General features: G+C 31.0%; 1 non-coding gene across 1 annotated transcript; it reads left to right on the plus strand.

Annotated features, from left to right (window-relative positions):
• Nucleotides 1-2,201: 2,201 nt before the first annotated feature.
• Nucleotides 2,202-2,273, plus strand: Trnad-guc. Its single transcript has one exon. It is a non-coding gene; the product is annotated as a tRNA-Asp (tRNA).
• Nucleotides 2,274-5,790: the final 3,517 nt, after the last annotated feature.

Genomic DNA, 5,790 nt, shown 5'->3' on the forward strand with positions numbered 1-5,790 from the left:
AATGGAAGTCTTGTATATCTTGAAAGTATGTTTTTAATTGTTGTGTACTAGAAGTCTTGTATATCTTGGAAGTATGTTTTTAATTGTTGTGTAATGGAAGTCTTGTATATCTTGGAAGTATGTTTTTAATTGTTGTGTGATGGAAGTCTTGTATATCTTGAAAGTATGTTTTTAATTGTTGTGTACTAGAAGTCTTGTATATCTTGGAAGTATGTTTTTAATTGTTGTGTAATGGAAGTATTGTATACCTTGAAAGTATGTTTTTAATTGTTGTGTACTAAAAGTTTTGTATTTGTTAGAAGTATGTTTTTAATTGTTGTGTAATGGAAGTCTTGTATACCTTAGAAGTATATGTTTAATTGTTATGTAATGGAAGTCTTGTATATCTTGAAAGCATGTTTTTAATTGTTGTGTAATGGAAGTCTTGTATACCTTAGAAGTATGTTTTAATTGTTATGTAATGGAAGTCTTGTATATCTTGAAAGTATGTTTTTAATTGTTATGTAATGGAAGTCTTGTATATCTTGAAAGTATGTTTTTAATTGTTGTGTAATGGAAGTCTTGTATATCTTTAAAGTATGTTTTTAACTGTTGTGTACTAAAAATGTTGTATATCATGGAAATATTTTCTTTTTTACGTCTTGGAAGTAAATTTTTAGTTGTATAGTTTAGTCAATGTTTAGAAGGTGTTTTTATAGTTTTACTCATCTAAATATAAATTGTAAAAATAATTTAAAGAGGTGATGGGTGAACAAACATTAACACGTTGTTTCTAATTAGTTTGAATGTATTAAACAATACAGTGCCTGTGGTCTGGTACAGTAATATGGAAAATGCTACAAATATATGTAAACTTTACTTAATAATATTTTTATTTGGTGAATTTTGAAAGCTTTAAATGCATATGAGTTGACAAGTATTATATCTCAATATTCAAAGTCTAATAAAATAAACTGTATTATTTTAAAAATCATTTCTTATTTTTAAATAATAGTTTTGATTTAAATAGTAACAATCACGTTCAAACAAAACAGATTAGTTTTTTTTCTTTCTGCTGTCTTCATGGTAAAGGTGCTATAAATTTAAATATTATAACTATATAACGTTTTATGTAGAAACAGTATTGAATAATAAGCTGATTATTTTTGTTTTGTATCACAATATTGGTTCAATAAAAATAAAACTTTTTATATGGTAAAAACACTTGTTAAATTTACTTTCACCCAATAAAATGACACCGAGAGAGCATCTAATAAATAAAACAGTACTATTTATTTGGTTTGAAAAAAAAATTTTGAAGTTTTGACTGTTGTTTTTTAAACGAAATTTAAGTTAAGCCTTACGAACTACAATTATGTCAGCCGCTACATTTTCCGTGGATATTGGCTTCAAATTTTAACCACGAGAAGTCGCCAGCGTATTTATTTTTGTCTAACGACCCAAACTATCCCAGAAACGAAAAGGTTATTTACATAAAATAAACCTACGAAGCCCAGTCTGTCATTCGATTCACTACTGGTCACTGAATTATACTGATTTCGAGAAGTTCACGCTACATCAGTAAACCTGGACAAGTAATAATGAATGTAGGAAACAAAGTATCGATTTGGAAATTTATGTTTATAATTTTTAAGTTTACAGAAGTTAAATGAATGAGTTATTTCATTCATTTACGGGATGAAAAGTGCACGTGACTCTGTATTATATTTAAATATACTTGTCAAGTTAACAGATTGTTTGTATCATTGAATATACACGTAATGCTATGGTGTTGTTAATGTGTGTCATGTATTTGTCATATAAAGTTACATATCATACATCGTGATATTACAGCAGTGAATAAATAACTTTAAAATGTTTTTCTTGTATTTGGGTATAAACAAAAATTCCCCTTTTTTTTTGTAACTTTTCCCCTCTAACAGTAGTGTTTATAAAATACATTGTTCATATTGTTTATTCTGTAAAGGTGGCCTAATCCAAGACTAGTTAATCTTTCCACAATATACTAAACTTGAGCAGAACACATTTTAAATAAGTCATCGTCACATGAGTAGGTTGTGAAGACTACGAAATAATAAAGATAATTCTGCATTGAATTAGTTAACTGTTTCGAAGAACCTATAATTTTTGTTATTGCTATGTCTTCGAAAATAACAATATTAAAATAATTATTAGTAGTAAACAACACGCTGTTTCTCATATCCTCGGTAGTATAGTGGTAAGTATCCCCGCCTGTCACGCGGGAGACCGGGGTTCGATTCACCGCCGGGGAGAAATATTATTTTAGATTATAATTACTGTCAAATATTTCAAGCAAATATACATTTAACACTTCACACAATAATTATATCACGAAATGTAATTTGTTTAAAATATTCGACAGGATTTTATTCTATGTGAGGCTCACAAAAATCTGTTTTTATAAATTTATTTTCGTATAACTCGTCAAACATCACAGGGCAAGTACTACCACCCCCATAGTATACCCTAACCTCACATTTCATAGCTAACTGAAATAAATAAATTTTGCGAAATTAAGCTTGACCAACAAAGAAGCAGAAAAGTGCAGTTGAGGCAGTTAAATGTCGGTAAATTCCTTTGCGAGCCAATCAAAATTAAGATAATTCATGAAATGAATTCGTGGCGTATCCATAGAATAACTATTGGTAAAAATCAGTTAGATTAACAACTTCTAATATATAGAAAAGCCAGTCTGTTTTGGTAACACCACGTTCCAACAATGGCTTTTATGTCATGTTGCTTGGCAACAAAAGTATAACCTAATATTGTTGTACTGGCATATAAAATGGAATGTTTAGACAACAAAACTGGAAAAATATTTATTGATTTCTTAATTTAGTCTCCGTTGATTAAAGAGGTTTTTTATTATTAAAAATTTTGGTGATATAACAGAAAATAGTTTAATTCAGAAGCTATTTAAGTTTAAAACTGATTCGATATATTTAATTGCATAATGAATTTTATGTACTTGGCTCTAGGCTAGGTGATCCACACTACGTCTTTACTTTCGGCTTATTATACCAACACTCACTACACTTATAAGGTTTCACGACACCCTCACGGCCCCCTTGCACCCCCGTAACTTAAATCGTAATGGCCAGACAGTAATCAAACTATTCTACATGGATAAATACATTTGGGCTTTTATGATTCCTCCTATTTCGAGAAATCGAGCGTGACGTGACGTGATACATGATGGCTTTCATATAGGTTAGATTACGTTTGTTACGTCTCTTCTTATTCAGCAAAACTTATATTACAAATTATAAGCACATACATTGTTATTTTGGCCTAGAACATATCAGATATTCCCAACCAGCTAAAGTATGCATACAACCATATGCTTTGTTCGCTGCGAGAAATCTAACTTCGGATTTTAGCGTTTTAGGTCAATAGACGTTCGTCTGTTCCACCGTTAAAATGTGTTTAGGTGTCGCTTAACTGAACAAACAATACTTAATTTTGCCATGTTTTAAATTTTCATCCTAAGCGACCAAGTCCAAAATATAGCAAAGAAAGTTAAAAGTGATAGCGAGAAGAGGCAAACGTTCCTAATACAATTCACTAACTCACTACTGAAGATTCGTTAATACGGCATTAGATGGCACTACATTAAATATTTAAAAAATAACATATCTTACAGAATAATGTCTGTTAATTTAAAGCCTTCTTTTTAAAACTGTAGATCGGTCAGAACTTATCGATATTGTTATGTATCTGCTTGTTTATTAATTTCCGGTAGAAATTCTTTCCGAGAAACTTCAGCGATACAAGTCCTTTCTTGGTTAAACCAATTTATTCTTTCTGATACAAACTTTTAGCACTCAGTAATTTCACAATCAGTACGTTTCTAAACTTAACTACTTTTATAATACACGATATAAATCACAGCGATTCACAATCTCTATAACAAAACACACACTAGGTCGAAACAGAAACGTAAATTAATTACCCGGAACTCTCTTCATTCATTCCAGCAGGCTTTCTCTGCCAGACTTATATACTAAAAAAGAGGGCGTCCCGAACAAACTCGGTCTTCCTCAATAATTCATGATCAATCGAGAAATTCATCATGTGTTACCAGAGTCACGTGACTTCCGCTGTCCTAACAATATTTTGTGTAGTTATACGGTTTTCTTTCTCCTGTTATACCCAGAAACTTTCCTAACAACAATAACAAGATTAAGGTTTAATTACCAGGCCTATTCGCAGAATGTTTGAAAGGGGGTCTAATTTGTGAGATTATAGCCAACACATTTTTTACGAAGCACAATCAGCATGCAAAACGTGCTAATGCTACGGGGATGGTCTGGGGGCAGATTCCCCCGAAAATGTGTAAAAAATAGGTGCTATGAAATGAAACCCGGAAGCAATTTTACATGAAATATAGCTTAATCAATTGGATGGCTATTCAATGCATAAAATCTACAAACATCAAATGAAAAGTCAATAAATCATCATTCTGTTGTAACACTACGCGGGGAGCTAGATTTAAATTAACATAAACATGTATGTTTTATTATAGTAAAGTACTGTATTATCTATATCCAGAGTAGTTATTAATTGTTAAATTATATTACTAATTTAAACACCTCTCTACAACAATAGTATATCAGCTATTTCAATTATTGGCTATGATAAACGTACGTTTCAAACCAAATAATGCCACTGTTTTATTAGAGGGATGTAAACCATATAAAAAACGTTAAATACCGTAAGTAGCTGCGCAATAACTAGCTATACATAATTTTATATATATCACAAAAATAGGGGGTTCGTTCTCCCCCCTCCTGCGTACGTGTGTGATTACCTAAGTTTTTGAAATAAATTTAAACTAATTTTACACAATGAAAAACAACTTTGATTTTTCTGATAATGTTATAAATTAAAGGTTTGATGAAAATGTTTATTTAACCAATCTAGATACTGAATCTCTGTTTACTAACCTTCCACTAGATGACGCTGTTAACCTTTGGGGTAATCTTGTTTTCTAAAACAATGAATGTGTAATGAACTAAGAAGACAATCTTTCAGACAGTTGATGGAATTTATGAGTCAGTGTGAAGTCTAGCTTAGCGTCTATAATGGCTGATATTTTTTATATCTAGGTTAGCCCCTGTAATGGCTGATATTTTTTATATCTAGGTTAGCCCCTGTACTGGCTGATGTTTTTTTATGTCTAGCCTAGCGCCTATAATGGCTGATATTTTTTATATCTAGGTTAGCCCTTGTAATGGCTGATGTTTTTTATATCTAGGTTAGCCCCTGTAATGGCTAATGTTTTTGATGTCTAGGTTAGCCCCTGTAATGGCTGATGTTTTCATGAGGGATTGTACTATTGAGTTCAAACCGCTTTTTTGTGTGTTTTTTTACATTCGCTTTATTGATGCTATATTTGTAATATTCATAGCTGTAGAACAATTAGTGAAATTTGTAAAATATTTTAATTCTAAGCGTGTTGATATTTAGTTGACCTGTGAACGGTCTGCTCTACCTTTTCTTGGCACAACAAACAAGGGCCTTTAGATCTCTATACATCAACTTGAACAGTTTCAAAGAAAACCTTGTTTTACGTCTCATGTGTATTTAAAATAATTACTAAAACTAAAACCTGTTTTAAAACTTAACTTCTTTCTGAACAACTTTATTGATTCTACCATCAATAGAACCGTTCAACAACTACATCTACCAAGGTCACTTAACTATAAAATTCTACCATCAACAGGACCGTTTAACAACTACATCTACCAAGGTCACTGAACTATAAAA

Source organism: Limulus polyphemus, unplaced genomic scaffold (genome assembly GCF_000517525.1).
Source record: "Limulus polyphemus unplaced genomic scaffold, Limulus_polyphemus-2.1.2 Scaffold8128, whole genome shotgun sequence".
Classification (NCBI taxonomy): Eukaryota; Metazoa; Arthropoda; class Merostomata; order Xiphosura; family Limulidae; genus Limulus; species Limulus polyphemus.